The sequence below is a fragment of the Schistocerca gregaria genome, chromosome 6 (genome assembly GCF_023897955.1).
Source record: "Schistocerca gregaria isolate iqSchGreg1 chromosome 6, iqSchGreg1.2, whole genome shotgun sequence".
Taxonomy (NCBI): Eukaryota; Metazoa; Arthropoda; class Insecta; order Orthoptera; family Acrididae; genus Schistocerca; species Schistocerca gregaria.
Window position 1 is genome coordinate 280,599,555 of NC_064925.1, and position 20,389 is coordinate 280,619,943.

The window sequence follows — 20,389 nt, forward strand, 5'->3', positions numbered from 1 at the left end:
CCGATGGATTACACGTACGTAAGCCTGCTGTCTCATCACGTGCACCCGTTCATATCCACGGCACATTCAACTTGGGCAATTCCAGGAGGACAATGCGACTCCCCGCATGGCCACAATTGTTACAGAGTGGCACGAGGAAGACTCTTCTAAGTTTAAACTCTTCCGCTGGCCACCAAATTCCTCAAACATTAACATTACTGAGCTTATATGGGATGCGTTACAACGTGCTGTTCGGAAAAGATCTCCACCTGCTCGTACTCTTACGGATTTATGGACAGCCCTGCAAAATTAATGCTGACAATTCCCGCCAGCTGTACTTAAAACACTAGTCGAGTTCACGCCACGTCGTTTTGCGGCACTTCTGTGTTCTCACGGGGCCTCTATACGATATTAGGAAAGTTTTTTCGGCTCTTCGCTGTATATTGGGTTCGTCATCAGATCTGAGTAGCCGGACCGTCATGTGAAAGCATCGGAACGTAGGTGTGCGTGTGTACTTCCCTTTCCCCCATCGCCTAACGATGTATTTGTTTTCTCAACAGTATAATGAGGCCGATTTAAGCCATATTATTCGATAAGTATCCAAATAACTCTTACTACATCTTAATTATGATCAAATCCCTTATGATTTAAAAACGCCGCGATGTCCACCACATACATTCTATTGTTTCATAAAGGGTACCTGTGGTAAGGAATACTTGTTTGGGAATAGCTAGGTAATGACAACATGGCACATCTACTGAGGTCCCTCATAATTCGCCTGCTAAAATAAAATTTCATACGTTAAAGATCGTTGCTTTAGCATGGCTCAAAAAAAGTGCCATGATAAAGAATATGCTTTATTCTTGCTAGGAACGAGTCTATAAAAAGCATCACACAGCCTTGGTTTTGACATTTTTATGGAGCAGAAAGTACGTGACTTCTGCGTCGGGAAGTCAAGAACAGTTCATATTTCAAGATTCATGGAAAAAACTGAAATATATGACAATCAAAGCGACAAATATTATGTAGGATGCCTGGTCATGTTATTTGGTAACACGCTTCTCGGTATATGTCCAGTAATGCTTAAAACTTTTACTAGAATCGAAAAATTTACGGCGGTGTTGCAGATTTGTGGAAGATGTTATTTCTAACAGAAGAGTGCACACACTACCCTGAAATGTCACTTTACCTTGTACGTACGTTAAGGGAAGAGGGAATTAGGTCGTAATTCGTCCGGGCGCCAGTGTGCGGAGACATTTCCGTGGAAGTGTTTTGTTGTGACAGAAACGCGAACGCGCAGCTGAGAGCGGGAGATACTGACAGCTATTCAATTTGTCAATCGGCAGACAAAGCCAGAGCGACGATACCCAGGGAACACGTGAATTCGCGCGGCGGACGGGCGTGAAAGCCGCGAAATGAATAGCGGAATTCCAGCAGGCTAAACGCCGGCGACGGCTGAATGCGCGCACTGCTGCACCGGCTGTCATTTTGCGCGGAACAAGTTCGCCTCGAATAACGGAATGCCCAATCAATGGAATCCCGTTATTTTGCTCATTTTGTTGTGAAAGCTGTTCAGTTGCCGAAGCGACGAGACGCGTTTTGGCGCATTTGTTCACCAGCTGTAAACATCGCCATTGGTTTATTTTGTCTTTTCTTCCCTAATAAATGAGCAACTTTGTCAGAATAGTCGTCCTGAGTTTCCCGTTACGATCGCTGCTTGGTGGAACAATTTCGTATCTATCCGTGAAAGACATACTTTAGCTGTTCTGCAGCATTAATTAATTTGTTTTTTGAACCTCTTTTCGCTCTTAGGAACTGACTGCTATCATCAAAGGGTATATAGTAGTGGTGAACAACATCGCATCAGGTAGTACACATAAAATGTGTTGTGTAAATACAGGGTAAATGTCTCCTTTGACACTGGAGTTGTAACATGCTCGAAAATATATTTACTTATTTAACCTTGTCTGAACAGAGCCATTAGACCGGCGTTTTACACGTACTGTACCCTTTTTACCTCAGTTTCCTTAAGGAAAATCTGTTTCACTACGACAATTATTATTAAAACGATTTGAGTGTTAATAGACAAAGTGTGAGTAAATAATACTGACAATGATCTTAGACAGTTTATACTGGTAGCACTACTGCTATTGCTGCTACTTCCACTAAGTAGTAGTAGTAGTAGTAGTAGTAGTAGTAGTAGTAGTAATTGTGGTGTTCGTACTGTAAGACCTTCGGCACACACACCATCAGATTATTTTACTTTTTGCTCCAATCAAGTAGGCGAGTGTCAGTAATATGTCTCGTGGTCTTGCGGTGGCGTGTTTATCTTCTGTCGTTAGTTGAAATGATAGAAATGCCACTTGCACATTTAGAGTAGCAAATTGACGGTGACCAACTTTAAACAGACCTTGATTAATTTTCACACAATTATTAAGATAATAAAAAGCATAGACACTACGTAACTTGATTCTGGATGCCTTTTATAATTGATAATCTGAAGTTCCATTGGTCTTGGTAAGTTAATCTTATTCTCACATATCTCTGGTATGTGACAAAGTGTCTATTCATTTATCTTCACGGCTATGTACAGGAATATGGTAATCTTATTAGGTGGAGACTGAAACTTGACTATAGACTGGTACAGACAAATGCAGACTGGTACAGACTGGTGCAGACAAATTCAGACTGACTAATTGGAGGTCTGTACACTCGTTTAATACCTCCTGCATTCAAGTATCACTGTGCGAGTGTGATCCGTGAGGAGAAAAGGTTCTACGTTAGCAGCATTCTCATTGGCCGCGTTACATATTAATACGCGGATCGGTGGAAACAAAATTTGGTCCATCTCTAAGGCAGCACCATCTCGTAGTGTGGAGACGGACGAGCGCTGCGCCCTCGCTGTTGTGCTTAACGGGGCGCACTCTAGTGGGAAAGCTGTGTACATGCTGACTACGCGGAACTATGTACACAATAATAATAATAATAATAATAATAATAATAATAATAATCCCCGTGGGGGCCCGGGAAAAGAATAGGCCTCCAGTATGTTCTGCCAGTCTTAAAAGGCGACGAAAAGAACAAACCACTAATAGGGCTAACCCCCCTTTTAGTGTGATTAGTTGGTTCAGGACACAACTAAAGAAGCCTCGGACAAGCGCCGTCATGGTCGGGGACGACACTTGAACCCTATGCCCGCCCACAATGGTAACGACACTGCTAGCCAACTGGAAATTGATTTAAATCCAAATAAAGGTGTTTTGCAGGATATGCTTCCTGCAACCACCCCTAGAAGGAAAACAAAGACAGAGGATGAGATGGTGAGATGAAGTTAATCGACACCTCATGTTCTGTTATTACCAAGCAACAAACCTAGAAACCAACACAACTGGATACAGATCACAAGTATACACAACATTTATTACCAGATACCCAGAATTAAAATTTTTAACAGAACAACGAGTAGCTGATCAGATCCGTGTAATAAACAAAAATAACAGGATACCCCAGTCAGAATTAGAAAACATCAAACAACAAGTACAACAAATACTGGAACAAACTAATGTGCAATCAGAAGAAGAAGAAGAAAATACAGTAATGGACTCACACACCCCAGAGCAAACACACAAAGAACAACACGCATCAGTTAAACAATCAGAAGAAAACGAAATCTTAAGACTGCCACCAGAACAAGTACAAATAGAACACGAAGTGACACACATGTTAGATATAGAAGAAAAATTTCAGCTGACATATATAGAATACAACGACACAAATACAGACATTAGACCATTCTTGCATAGACCGCCAAATAACCCACAATTCGAAACAACAATAAAAACTATCAACACAATCATACACAACAAAATAAATGAAAACACAACTATGGAAGAGTTACAACTACTGGTTTACATAGGAGCACTCACTACACTAAGTATACATACTAGGCAGAGATTAGAATCAACTAACACACAGAAGAAACCCACAAAACCAGCATGGCAACACAGGCTATAGATCAGAATAGAAAAACTGAGAAAAGACATTGGACAGCTAACACAATTTATAAGAAAACAAATATCAGACAAAAAACGAAAAGGTTAGGTAAAATCTCACAAAAGAAGCGATAGAGCAATTAGATGAAAAGAAGCAGAAATTACAAGCATTGGCCAAACGACTTAGAAGATACAAAAAAAAAGTGAAAATAGAAGGAAACAAAACCAAAAGAAGTTTTTCCAGACAATAGAGAACATACACATTAAAATAGACAATCCACCAAACATAAGATATGGAACACTTCTGGAGCAACATGTGGTCAAACCCGGTACAACATAACAGGCATGCACGGTGGATAGAAGCAGAAACAATAGCAAATTTCTGGCTAAAGAAGTTCACCTCAACACATTCACATCTAACTAAATTATTTAACAGTTACATTGCAGACCCATACACATTCCCTGATACACTTACACATGGAATAACTTATATGAAACCTAAAAATCAAGCAGACACAGCAAACCCAGCTAAATACTGCCCCATAACATGGCTACCAACAATATACAAAATCTTAACTTCAGTCATTAAACAGAAATTAATGACACATACAACACAGAACAAAATTATAAATGAAGAACAAAAAGGCTGTTGCAAAGGAGCACGAGGATGTAAAGAGCAACTGATAATAGATGCAGAGGTAACATATCAAGCTAAAGCTAAACAAAGGTCGCTTCACTACGTATACATTGATTACCGAAAAGCTTTTGATAGTGTACCCCACTCATGGTTACTACAAATATTGGAAATATACATAGTAGATCCTAAATTGATACAGTTCCTAAACATAGTAATGAAAAATTGGAAAACCACACTTAATATTAAAAAAAAATTCAAATAATATCACATCACAACCAATACAGATTAAGCGTGGAATATACCAAGGAGACTCATTAAGTCCTTTCTGGTTCTGCCTTGCTCTGAACCCACTATCAAACATGCTAAATAATACAAATTATGGGTACAATATTACTGGAACATACACACCTAAATCACACATTTGCTATACATGGATGATCTGAAACTACTGGCAGCAACAAATCAGCAACTCAACCAATTACTAAAGATAACAGAAGTATTCAGCAATGATATAAATATGGCTTTTGGAACAGACAAATGTAAGAAAAATAGCATAGTCAAGGGAAAACACACTAAACAAGAAGATTACATATTGGATAACCACAGCGACTTCATAGAAGCGATGGAAAAAACAGATGCCTATAAATATCTAGGATACAGAAAAAAATAGGAATAGATAATACAAATATTAAAGAAGAATTAAAAGAGAAATATAGACAAAGACTAACAAAAATACTGAAAACAGAACTGACAGCAAGAAACAAAACAAAAGCTCTAAATACTTATGCTATAACGATATTGATCTACTCATTTGGAGTAGTGAAATGGAGTAACACAGACCTAGAAGCACTCAATACACTTACACGATCACAATGCCACAAATATAGAATACATTACATACTTTCAGCAACAGAAAGATACACATTAAGCAGAAAGGAAGGAGGAAGGTGATTTATCGACATAAAAAAACCTACATTATGGACAGGTAGACAATTTAAGAAAATTCTTTCTAGAACGAGCAGAAAATAGCAAAATACACAAAGCAATCACTCATATAAATAGATTGGGTACACCACTGCAATTTTATAACCACTTCTACAACCCTTTAGATCACATAACATCAACAGATAGGAAGAAAGTAAATTGGAAAAAGAAAACACTACATGGCAAGCACCCGTATCATCTAACACAGCCACACATCGATCAAGACGCATCCAACACATGGCTAAGAAAAGGTAATATATACAGTGAGACGGAAGGATTCATGAATGCAATACAGGATCAAACAATAAACACCAGATATTACAGCAAGCATATTATTAAAGATCCCAATACCACAACAGATAAATGCAGACTTTGCAAAAAAACTAATAGAAACGGTAGATCACATCACAAGCGGATGTACAATATTAGCAAATACAGTATACCGCAGAAGACATGACAATGTAGCAAAAATAATACATCAACAGCTTGCCTTACAACATAAACTTTTAAAACAACACGTCCCCACGTACAAGTATGCACCACAAAATGTACTGGAGAATGATGAATACAAATTATACTGAAACAGAATCATTATAACAGATAAAACAACACCACATAACAAACCTGACATCATACTCGCCAAAAAAAATGAAATTAACACAACTAATCGAAATATCCATACCCAATACAAAAAATATACAAAAGGAAACAGGAGAAAAATTTGAAAAATACATCCAACTGGCTGAGGAAGTCAAGGATATGTGGCATCAGGATGAAGTTGACATTATACCAATTATACTATCAACTACAGGAGTCATACCACACAATATCGACCAGTACATTAATGCAATACAGCTACATCCAAACTTATATATACTACTACAGAAATCCATAATTATTGATACATGTTCAATTACCCGAAAGTTTCTAAATGCAATATAACATATACCGTACAGTGAAAAGGAAGTCATGCTTGATCAAGGTCCGCGTTACTTTCTACTTCTAACCAGACATAACGTCTGAGATAAGAAAGAAATACTAGTAATAATAGTAATAAACGTATATATACAAATACAGAAATCTGTAATTATTGATACATGTTCAGTTACGAGCAAGTTCCAAAATGCAATGGAACATATACCGTACAGTTAAAAGGAAGTCACGCTTGATCAAGGTCCACGTCACATTCATTTTTAACCAGATATAACGTCTGAGAAAGGAAAGAAATAATAATAATAACAAAAACAATAACGATAGAACTTGTAGGTGTGCAAACTAGATGATTTGTGGTATAACATGTTCTGGGGAAAGAAAATATAAGGGGACTGCACCAGCTTTGGTTATTGGAAAATGGGGAACTTATAGTTGGAAATAATATTAAACAGGAATAACGAGTGCGTAATGGGGCTATGGTAGTCACTGCTGTTGTTTCAGAAAATGTGCCATTAACTGCATTCTGAAACTGGAGATGTTATTCAGTTCTCCAATATAATGCGGGAGGTTATTCTAGACTCAGGTTTCAGCCGCTGAGCAGGACGTTGAGAAAGCGGTTGAACGACAGAGAGTGACGGAAAGGACTTCGCTCTGCTAGGAACAGGTGTTTCTGGCATGTTGTTCAGACAAGAGCGTTAAGGTTGAGGACAGATAGAAGGGAAAGTGTATGCTGAGAACACAGAAGAGAAGACAGAGTGTGTAATGGAAGCCTCTGCACTTGTCTGCGCACAGTCTGGATAGCTGTGCATACGATTGTGAAATATGGTCAAAGAATCGAACAGCACAGGCATAACGATCATTGGTATTCATTGCCATGAGCTTCTCTGAGAAAGACCATGAGAATAACATCACTGTTCTCAATAATTAGAAGTACAAGAATTTGAACAAGTTTCTGTAACAGATCAACACGAAATGGCTTTTTTATATTTCTGAAGGGAATGGAGAGATGTTGATGCCATCTTGCACACAGTAGATACCTGCTGAGTCCAAATTAGATTTCCATCTGTTACTAGTAAAAGATTTTTAGTTGCGTGAGAGAAGCTGATATTTGTCTTCTTTAGGATTAAAGACAGTATAGATTCCCAATATTTTGGGTGAATGAGCCCAGAAATACCAAACAGTACCACCTGGGGTAGGATGGATTAGGCTTCAATCCGATATTCTGGGACAATTTTGATAGAGCACACAATTCGGCACTGATATTGTGTACAGCTATTTGAGATTTATTGGTTTTGCACATAGATGTAACCGGAGGTCATCAGCGTGCGCCGGCCGCGGTGGTCTCGCGGTTCTAGGCGCGCAGTCCGGAACCGTGCGACTGCTACGGTCGCAGGTTCGAATCCTGCCTTGGGCATGGATGCGTGTGATGTCCTTAAGTTTAAGTAGTTCTAAGTTCTAGGGGACTGATGACCACAGCTGTTGTGTCCCATAGTGCTCAGAGCCATTTGAACCATCAGCGTGCTTACTGTATTTGCAGTAGGACAAAACTCCTGATACATCATTGACATACAATGAAAGAAGCATAGGACCTAATACCAAAACCTGGGCGATTCCTGATACTGTCTGCATTGTGAGTTTATGGTGACGCACATGATGCATTGCTGCCAAGAGTTCAGGTATGAGCACAACCATTGCATTGTATTCAGTGATAAATTTAAACTACTAGGCTTGGCAAATAAAATGCGAAGTCGACAGTGTCAAAGGCTTTGCTGAAGTCTAAGAAGCATATGATAGTAGCCTCTTGTGCATCCTTGGCCAGCGTCAGATCATTATTTTACCTTTATTAAGGCAGGTAGTATACCATCATGTTTACGAAACCTTTAATGGTATTCGCCTAGTTGGTTGTTTGCAATTAGGTAGTTATTTTCTGGTGGTGGACTGTAAATAAGATGAAGAGGAAATATATTGAATGGGCACACAGCTGAAAACATGATCAGAAAAATTTAATAAACTAAGTGGTAAAATGAAGGAATGTATGAGAATTCAAATTTAAGTAAAAAGCAAATAAATAAATGCAAGATAATGGAGATAAGTGTGAAAAAGATATTACATACGAAGAACAGGAAGCAAATTCCAAGATAATTATTTTTTTTTATTTTGCTTGTCTTATCACCTTCCCCGTGATACATTCGGCCACCTAATTACATGAAAAGCAAAATAGAAATATATTAAGATGATACATATCAGATAACTACTGAATTGCAGTAGCTTGACAGTTAGTTCAAAAACAGAGTAAAAATGAGATACTACATTTCAGTATTGAAATCGTTTCTTTTTATTCATGAATTTCGCATATATACACTGGCGGAAAAAATCACAGCACCAAGAAACAGTAGTGAGACATAAACGAAAGTTGGCAGAAGTGTTTCTGCATGTCTATTCAGATCTCGCGCAAGTAGCTTAAGTGTGTCACTAATACGAGGTTGGAAATCAGGTTTGCTTCAAATACGTGCTGTACCACTGAGCTTGGACGTAGCGAGTTGATGGTCGTGAAGAATGCCGTTAAAGGCGACAAAGGTGTTATTATGAATACCTCACTGAGTTTGAGCAAGGTCGTGCTGTAAGGCTGTGCACTACGGCTACGAGAAGCTGTGTGTTCCTTCTGCAATATGACGGAAAGACTTGGCAAGAATGCAGCCACTGTATATAATTGCTGGCAACGGTGGTGACGGGAATTAACGGTTGCAAGAAGACCGGTCTCGAAACGACCATGTGGCGCTACCAAGAGTGGAGATCATCGCTGATGGGCCTAGGTATCCTACATACTCGGTTTGCTACGGAAACAGTCACACAACTCGTACTAATGAGTTTTATCACAACAAGGCAATTACAATTTCTTAACGTCGATAGATGTGCCGCAAGCAAGGGGCCACATACATAATAATCAGTTAAATGATTCTGAGCGCTATGGGACATAACTTCTGAGGTCGCCAGTCCCTTAGAACTTATAACTACTTAAATAGAACCTAACCTAAGGACACCACACATATCCACGTCCGAGGCAGGATTCGAACCTGCGACCGTAGCGGTCACGGTGTTCCAGACTGTAGCGCCTAGAACCGCTCGACCGAACGAGGTGGCGCAGTGGTTAGCACACTGGACTCGCATTCGGGAGGACGACAGTTCAATCCCGTCTCCGGCCATCCTGATTTAGGTTTTCCGTGATTTCCCTAAATCGCTTCAGGCAAATGCCGGGATGGTTCCTTTGAAAGGGCACGGCCGATTTCCTTCCCCCTCCTTCTCTCACCCGAGCTTGGGCTCCGTCTCTAACGACCTCGACGTCGACGGGACGTTAAACGCTAATCTCCTCCTCCTTTTTTAGAACCGTTCGGCCACTCCTGCCGGCGATAATCAGTCTTCTACTGAATAAGCAGTCTTCTTCTGAATAGAATCTTCGACTTTTTCCTTAAGCATGAAAAGAATCCCAACTGGTTTACAGAAACTGAGAAATACGTAGTAGAATTAGGGATTTCAGAAAATTCAGCCATCGACGAATAGCTAAATTAATTACTGAAGATGAAAACATAAGGTTCCAAGACAATCTACGCAAAATTCGAAATCCTTCACCTCGGAATAAAAGAGAAAAAGAAGATGAGAAAGAATGAAGAAAAACCCTAAGAAAAGAAAAACGCACAATGAAATGATAGATACAGCGTAAGCAAACCGAAGTGAAACGAAAGAAGAAGAGAGGACCAACACTAGTCTTTGCTACGAAGAGTCTGCCAAGGATAGAGGCTACGATGTGTAGGCTAACGAAGTGGCTATCGTGTGAACTGCTATCGAAGTGGGCCGCCACCAGTCGGGGGCGGCGCTTATGTTTGCTTCACCTAGGGGGATGATGGAGGTTGGCCAGCTTGCGATTGTCTGACCTCTTCTCACAGCCGTTTCTTCTGTGTCGTTCCCTACTGGTGTGCCGGAGCTGGCTCTGAGCACTATGGGACTTAACTTCTGAGGTCATCAGCCCCATAGATCTTAGAACTACTTAAACCTAACTAACCTAAGGACAACACACACATCCATGCCCGAGGGAGGATTCCAACATGCGACCGTAGCGTTCGCGAGGTTCCAGACTGTAGCGCCTAGAAACGCTCGGTCACTCCGACCGGCTTATTGCCATAACAATCGAGTTCGGCGTATTGCTCTGGCGCGTCGTAACGCATTTACAGCAGCAACTTCAGCGGCAGCTAGCACCTCACTGATACAAGGAACTGTTACAAATCGGTTAGTTAAGGCGCAGCTCGGAGCCAATGACCCCAAACCACTGGCATTTGCGACTTTAGTGGTGTCTGACAGTTCATTGGAGAGCAGAGTGGAGGTCTTTCTAATGAAAGCTGATTCTGCTTCGCTGCTAGTGAAGGCTGTGTGTGTTTTTAAAAGGTCAGCTGAGGGTCAGCAACCAACCTGTAAGCATGCTAGACGCACTGAACCTGCACCTAGAGTTATGGTATGGGGTGCGGTTTTGCATGACAGCAGGAGCTCTCACGTGGGTATTCCAAGCGCCCTGGCTGCCAATTTATACGTCAATTTGGTGATGCCATGTGTTGCGCTGCCAAGTTACAGCTGTTGTAACCCAACATGTAGGACAGAGCGTCGACATACTGCCTTGGCATGCTCGATCACCAGGTCTGTCTCCAATCAGGCACATATAGGACACCCACTGATCCATGGTTCAACCTTGAAGATTCTGCGGATTGAACAGTATTGTTGAGTTAACACGGGAATACTTAGGTACGATATTGCAGCACCTGTATTATTCTGAATTACGACAGAAAGTTCCTTCAGAAACGCATGAATTTCCGAAGTAACAGGCAACAGCGTTTACAAACGTTATGAAATACCTGAAATGTATCTGCTCTTTCGAATATGGGCTATCATCAACTGTATAATGAAATGACGGCAGTGAAAATTTGTGCTGGACCAGGACTCGAACACGGATTTCCCGCCTACCACGAGCGATCGCCTTACCATTAGGCTATCTGAGTACGACCCGCAACCAGACCCAATGTTCCATACGTCGTCGACCAAGTGTCAACGGCTTATACTCGTTCATTGACTATGTATATCTTCACACATGTGAGACATGACTTGAAAGTCGCTTGCCTGTTATTTGATTGTCGTTATTGTATTATACAGCTGATGGTAGTTCACATTCACAATTGCGAATACATTTCATGAAACACGTAGGGGCGTTTTCCTGCGGAACGCCAGCTGCATGCTTCTCGCCGGTATGGCTAAGATCACGGTGCTAACAAGCGCCCGTGATCCAGAGTCCGAATCTACGGCCCTCGTCTCAGAATGCATCCGGCCTTTTTGGAAGCCAGGACAAATGCCTGCGGTAGCGAGCCATGAAGTGGCCCGCCACTGGCTGGCTACGGACCCTGTGTCAGAGGGTCAACCAGCGACCTGCCATGAACTGGAACGGTGGCGCCCAATCTGCTGCTGCATGTAGCTGCTAGTGTGACATGCCCAGCCATCCAGAAGAGCTGCCACACTTGAATCAATCTCGTTAGAAATACACACCTATTTGTATGTGGCTGTACGCCCGTGTTTTGCCATACACGCCATTTCGCGTCACGTACTCATACCACCATTCTGCCTGTGATTTGCGACATGCAAAACCACTGTGTATACTCTTTCAGCAGTTTGATGGATCTGTGGCCTCTATTATACTTCGCAACTGGTTGTATGCGTAACTCACTGCAATCCGGCCCGCACCTGGCTGTAACTTGTGCTCACAGTGTTGCACAAATGTGACTTTTCCTATCCTAAACGGTCGTACCGCTACAGATGTGACACCCATGGCAGTTTCAGCATTATCAGTGGAGGGTATATATAGCGTATCGGGTAATATAGGAAATGATTCAGTTGCTGTCGTAATGCGGGAACGGAGCGATGTATCTGAAGCTGAAAAAAGTATAATCATTGGTTTTCGGGCCAAGGTTAGAATCATTTCCAAAACGGCTGTTCCTAAATTGCTCGTGGTTCAAGTATGCCGTATATGGCAAATTCGCGCTGTTCAAAACTGGCGCCTAGGCAGTTGTGCCACAACAAGGGCTACAAATAATACGGGTGAACGACAGCTGTGCAGAAGTGTACGAGCGAATAGGCGTACAACTGTTGAGCAGCTAACGACCCAGATAAACTAAGGCGCTACCTACAGTGTCTCCTCAACGGCCGTATAGCATATGAACCTCCACAGCAGGCGGTCCGCTCATGCAAGCATGCTGGCTGCTGCTGCTGCTGTTGACTGGCAGCGAAGACTGGTATTTGCATGCCAATACTACAACTAGACGACTATGGAGTGGCGACAGGCAGCTTTTTGTGATGAATCACATTTTATGCTGCATTGGGCAGATGGCTACTGTAGTATACGGCTTCGTTGTCTCTGTGTCGGTCGAAGCTGCAGATTTGTGGACCTGCGGTATCAGGAGTGGATTTGTAGGAGCCCCCTTAATAGGTCAGGAGTGCACTACACAAAGGAAGCAACTACGTGGCCGGTCGAGTACTTGTGGAGGACACATGAGGATTTCTGAGGATGTACGGTAGTTTCAGGTTTCTGATGAACACCCACTAGTCGATACGCAGCAAGGTAAGTCAGATGTCGTTCAGAATAGAGAAACTTCGACTGTCAAAATTTTATCAGTAAATTATCGAAGTATTCGTAACAGAGTTTCCAAAATTGCTGCCTTCCAGAAAGATCCTCAACCCCAAATTATTCTTGGGACTGAGGCTGGCTAAAACCTGAAAAAGCGCGGAGATATTTAGTGAGTCTTGGAATACTTGTCGCAGAGATAGATTAGACGCCGTACGAGGGCAAGCGTTCATTACAGTCGCCAAAAATATTGTCTCTACTGAGGTTGCAATTGAAGGTAATATTAAAGTTTCAGATCTTGGTGAATCCAAGTTAATTGTTGGATGTTTTTACCGACCACCGGATTCTACTGTGAATGTTCTAGAGTCATTCAAAGTCTATGGTCAGTTGTACATAGATACCCAGATCATGCAATACTATTTGGTGGTGACTTTAACCTACCGTCTATATACTGAGACGTACGTGGATTAATTAGAGTGGGTACAGACAGAAAATCTTGTGAAGTACGGCCGGACTTTATCGCCGGTGTCAACACAGAGACGGGAATTAGGTATCATGATGTCATCACACCGACTAAGGCTTCGAAAGTTAATAAATCAGTCAAGAGGTCTAAGACAGTCTTTCTACCAGAAGAAGCACGTAAGCAGTTGTTAGGATCTCACTTAGACAATGAATTGCAGTCACTTAGTTCCAGAATGACGGACATACAGGAATTATGGGCAGAGTTTAAACAGGTTGTAAATCGTGTTCTGGACAAATATGTGTCTAGTAAGTGGATTAAGGATGGAAAAGACCCATCGTGGTTTAATAACTAAATTAGAATGCTATGGAAATAAATGCTCAAAGGTTCGAAACAGAACGGACAAATGACGGCAGGCAAAGATTAGAAGACATTCGTGCGTCTGTGAAAAGATGTCTGGGCAAAAAAAGAAGAAAAAAACAGCTACAGCCGTCATACCTCGGCTAAAGATCTGGCGGGCGGAGATTGCGAATAAAATCTGGCCCTGTGTAAAATCGCTAAGCCGATCAAGGCCTCCATCTGGTCACACGTTGACCTGTTTGGTTTAGCAGCAGCACATAGCAAAAGGAGGGCCGAAGTTTCAAATTCCACTTCTAAGAAATCGTTCACGTGGAGACTCTTAAAAACATACTGTCACCTCGCCCAGACTCTTGTATGGTTGACATACAATAAGAGTCTATGGTGAAGAGAAACTGCTGAGAATGTTGAAAACTAATAATTCGGCAAGTCGGAATGGAATCCCTGTTCAGTTTTACAAAGATTAGTCTACGTCATTACAGAAACGAGAATAATGTTTGTTTATGTCCTGTACACAATCCTTACCAGACTAAAGGCCCCTCAATTTAACGTAATCTTCTGCATTGCCGAAAGTCCCTAGCTGTCTACCTTAATATTTTTCCCCAAAATCTCGCTGTGTCTGAAGATGTCGCTCTTATAAACACACATTAAGGAAAAAGGGGGAAACCCCGGACAGAAACGGAAGAAAATATCCGAAAGGGTCGGCTATCTGTAGATATGAGTACATGTACAGGCACTGAGGAAAATTCTACTCCACTCATTGAGATTCCCCGCCGAAACCGATGTTGGTGTACATATGTAAATAATGTTCGGCGCAACCTGATTGTGGACCCAGCATAAGGCACGACTACCAGAAGTGGTGCTTTCGGGGTGCCATTCCATTTCATAGCAGGACGCCTTTGCTTATGATTCGCGATAGCCTTCCAGCTCAGCAGCATGTCGACAATTTTCTACGCCCTGTTTTGTTGCACTTCACTGAAAGCCATCCTGGGCTTATATTTCAGCAAGATAATGCCCTACCGCATAGGGAGAAAGTGTCTACTGCTTGTCGTCGTGCTTGCCAAACCTAACCTCGACCAGCAAGATCGCCAGAACGTTTGGAGCATTATGGGCAGGACCTTCTAACCAGCTCGTGATTTTGAACATCTAACTCGCCAGTTGGACAGAATTTGGCACGATATTCCTCAGGAGGACATTCAACAAATCTATCAATCAAAATTACGCCGAATAGCTGCCTGCATAAAGACCGCAGGTTAACTAAGACGCTACTGAATTCCTCATTTTGTGAAGCCCTTTCTCTGTTTTTTGTAATATTGTAGTCATTTGTTTATTTGTATATGTACACCACATCTACCAATTTCCGTCCCATTCGGATAATTCCTTCGTAGTGCGTGGTTTTTTCTTTCTTTTTTCTTCTTGTTGCCTTAGCATGTACATTTCGTATCGGATTCTCTCACTCCTACTGCTATAATCGTTGATATTACTGAAAAACGTAAACGCCGCACTTGTGTCCAATATGATGCATTTCATGTTACGTCTACAAATACATGATGTATCGGCGGATATTTCTTTCAGATCCCAGTAAAGTGCGTATTTGCAGGTGTCAGATCAGTAACTAAGCAGTGCCAGTGGTTTACAAGTGCTCACTATGACTTTCGAGAACCTATGAAACCACTCTTAGTGGTTGAAGCCAGATTCCTGTCTGGTAGTTTTTCATGTAGTTTCTTGTCAATTCTGCTGTCACCGGGGATGTCATTGCCAGCGATCAACACTTTATTTTTCTCTACAGTTGCGATTTCTGATGCACTTTTCCTGGTTTTTGCTTCCAGCAGTACCTTGCCACTGGCAGATGATGATTTTGGAATCATTCAGTGGATCATTCGTGCCACATCTTCGTGCCTTTGGTTCGGTGTGAGCGATTTTATTTATTTATGTTTGAAGCTGCTCAAATAGAGACCACTGTTTCGTCAGCTTTTTTGCGCAGTTTGTATTTTGGGCATTTTACTGGTATCTCTATACTGACTTATCTGGCGTTAGTTTCGACGGTCTGCTCATGCACAGGAAGAAAGCATACTTTGAATCATGCTTTAAGATTCTATTGGTCAGCAGGGATCGGTTTCATTTATTTAGCTTCCTATCTTATCCAGAAACCCCCACTGAATGCTTTTCTGCGCAAGTTGTGAGTCTGGCCGTGGAGTACAGCTTTCCAATATTTATTATTGGTTTGCTTTACCTTGAAAATCATTCTGCCGTTGACTTCAGAGTTGATTGTTATCTTTCACATAGTCTACCCATGTTTGCTTCTATTCTCCCTCTGTCTGATGTCACTGCGAGGGTCAAGTGCATGATGAATTGTACTGAATTTTCTTGCTCTCCTACCCAGATTCTCTAGCTCTACTTCTGTTCAATTCTCAATGCTTACTGTATATCTGATGACGGGTATATTCCATGAATTGAATTCCTTGGTGATATTATCGTCATTTAGTTCTATTTCCAAATTTTTGTACCCACTGGGTTTACTTCTAGTTGATTACCTTTTTTAGATTCTCAAGTTTGACTGCAAAATTCCAGGTATTTGTATGCTTCTAACTGGGGTACTTGCTGGTTTATCCATACGGCATTTTGATGCCGTGACTTTCAGAGATTTTTCTCCACTGTAGAGGTAACATGGCACACTTTTCTAAGCTGCATTCCACGATAATGTCTTTGCTGAAGACTCGAGCAGAATTCGTCGGAGACTGGATTTAAGTTTCACATTTTCCACAGAGCTTCAGGTCACCCATATACGATAAAGGATATTTTCGGAAAACCTGTCACTGTTCGATAGCCTGGGTTTGTTTTCTGATACTGCTATCGTGGCAATGAGAAACAGCGAAGGAGACAACGAGTCCCCCTTGAAAATAAGACCACATAGATAATATTGTGAGGAAGGCTAGCCAAAGGTGGCGTTTCATTACCAAGACACTTAGAAGATGCAACAAGTCCACTAAAGAGACAGCTTACACTCGTTCGTCCTCTGTCAGAATATTGCTGCGTGGTGTGGGATCCTTACAAGGTGGGATTGACGGAGGACATCGAAAGGGTGCACAAAAGGGCAGCTCGTTTTGTATTATCACGTTATTGGGGAGAGAGTGTGGCAGATATGATGCGCGAGTTGGGATGGAAGTCACTACAGCAAAGACGTTTTTCGTCGCGGCGAGTTCTATTTACGAAATTTCAGTCACCAACTTTCTCTTCCGGATGCGAAAATATTTTGTTGAGCCCAACCTACGTAGGTAGGAATGATCATCAAAATAAAATAAGAGAAATCAGAGCTCGAACAGAAAGGTTTCTATGTTTGTTTTTCCCGCGAGATGTTCGGGAGTGGAATGGTAGAGAGATAGTATGACTGTGGTTCGATGAACCCTCTGCCAAGTACTTAAATGGGAATTGCAGAGTAATCATGTAGATGTAGATGTAACTATGTGGATGTTGACTAGATTCCAACATTCTTTTCTGACAACTGAGTCGAAACAACGCCCCCGGAGTAGACGACATTCCATTAGAACTACTGACGACCTTGGGAGAGCCAGTCATGACAAAACTCTACCAGCTGGTGAGAAAGATGTATGAGACAGGCGAAATACCCTCAGACTTCAAGAAGAATATAATAATTGCAACCCCAAAGAAAGCAGGTGCTGACAGATGTGAAAATTACCGAACTATCAGTTTAATGAGTCACAGCTGCAAAATACTAACGCGAATTCTTTACAGACGAATGGAAAAACTGGTAGATGCGGACCTCGGGGAGGATCAGTTTGGATTCCGTAGAAAGGTTGGAACACGTGAGGCAATACCGACCTTACTACATATCTTAGAAGAAAGATTAAGAAAAGACAAACCTACGTTTCTAGCATTTGTAGACGTAGAGAAAGCTTTTGACAATGTTGACTGGAATACTCTGTTTCAAATTCTAAAGCTGGCAGGGGTAAAATACAGGAAGCGAAAGGCTATTTACAATTTGTACAGAAACCAGATGGCAGTTACAAGAGTCGAGGGGCATGAAAGGGAAGCAGTGGTTGGGAAGGGAGTGAGACAGGGTTATAGCCTCTCCCCGATGTTATTCAATCTCTATATAGAGCAAGCAGTAAAGGAAACAAAAGAAAAATTTGGAGTAGGTATTAAAATTCATGGAGAAGTATTAAAAACTTTGAGGTTCGCCGATGACATTGTAATTGTGTCAGAGACGGCAAAGGACTTGGAAGAGCACTTGAACGGAATGGACAGTATCTTGAAAGGAGGATATAAGATGAACATCAACAAAAACAAAAAGAAAATAATGAAATGTAGTCAAATTAAATCAGGTGATGCTGAGGGAATTAGATTAGGAAATACGACACTTAATGTAGTAAAGGAGTTTTGCTATTTAGGAAGTAAAATAACTGGTGATGGTCGAAGTAGAGAGGATATAAAATGTAGACTGGCAATGGCAAGGAAAGCGTTTCTGAAGAAGAGAAATTTGTTAACATCGAATATAGATTTATGTATCAGGAAGTCGTTTCTGAAAGTATTTGTTTGGAGTGTAGCCATGTATGGAAGTGAAACATGGACGATGACTAGTTTGGACAAGAAGAGAATAGAAGCTTTCGAAATGTGGTGCTATAGAAGAATACTGAAGACAAGGTGGATAGATCACGTAACTAATGAGGAGATATTGAATAGGATTGGGGAGAAGAGATGTTTGTGGCACAACTTGACTAGAAGAAGGGATCGGTTGGTGGGACATGTTTTGAGGCATCAAGGAATCACAAATTTAGCATTGGGGGGCAGCGTGGAGGATAAAAATCGTAGAGGGAGACCAAGAGATGAATACACTTAGCACATTCAGAAGGATGTAGGTTGCAGTAGGTACTGGGAGCTGAAGAAGCTTGCACAGGATAGAGTAGCATGGAGAGCTGCATCAATCCAGTCTCACTACTGAAGACAACAACAACAACAACAACAACCACCTTTTTTTCCAGTGTTCCACTGCATTTGCAGTGAATTTACTGATGTTTCTGCTAACCCTGATGGTTTCCTGGTGCTTTACGATTCAACTGTGTAATAGAGAGGCCCATGCTCTTCTTGTATTATTGTTTCTATTATTATTAATATTACTATTAGCACCAGTTACTAACAGCAATGGTGACTGTAGTATTAACACTGTTAGTCAGCAGTGTTTTCACACTGTCGTTAAAACATTTACACTTGTATTAAAACATTTTTCCATGTGTTAATATCATTTTATTACTACATATCATATTAATATTATTGTCAATTCTAATATTCCCAAGTACCACTTGGGTCAATATTACTCCATAAGCACAAAGGAAATAATTGTCCCCATTTTCTTCCAAACTATTGGTTTCGAGGTACATGACTATCGTTTCCTCCCTGTGATTTTTCGTTCACATCTATGTTAAAATTCATTCATAGTTTTTCCATTGAGTAATATTGGGGTCAATTTAGCGTCAACATAAATTGTTTGTTTCTTGTATGTAACATTTATTAAAATAGAGTGATGAATGTTATGTTCAACAGATGTTACACGAAGCACATCAGCAATGAAAACATCATTTCCCTTTTTTTGGTACCCATTGTTACGATTTGTTGCATCAATTGCTACTTTACTCTTCGTAGTACCACTGGGCTCAATTTGACTACAAAAGCACGTTGGGGAATTGTATCTCTCTTGTTTCCAGAAACATTTTGCTTCAAAGTTTATGAATTTCTCTCTATTAGTCAGTTGTATCCAGTGATGTTCTCTTCAGATTTATATTTTCAACAGATTAAAATTTCTTCACGATTGTTTGTACTGAGTACCGCTGGGGTCAGTATGACCGCATTCTAAACTTATTTTTGTTTTTTGAACACAATATTCATTAAAACAGAATCATTACTCTTAAGCTGAAGAACTGTAATGTATAGTTATGCGTTGGTTCATTAAAGTACTACCAGAACGTCCGGTGTAAACAGAGTACCTCACTGGTACTCAATGGGTCAAAAATTCCTGGTAGTTAGAGGGTTGAGTAACTAAGATGTGAAATTCACTGTGCGTGTAAAATCTCGTCCCTACGTGCGAGAGAGTGTAAAGCCACTACTCTTCTGCTACATAAGAAAATATTATACCAATAGAAGTTGGATAAAAACCCGAGACGCATCTTGGCATAGAATTTTGGAAAAGTGGCATATTGAAGTAGGCTTTCAGGTAATAAGAAAGTAAAAGAATTTTTAACCCTTATGTTTCCAGCCTCTAGAGATTTTGCTCATTAAATTAGTGAAACAACGGCTCGTACAGAGAAAACTTTCAACCTTTCTGGCAAGGGGAGGCCACAATATTTGGATCACCGATTCTCTTCAAACTTCGTACGCTTTTA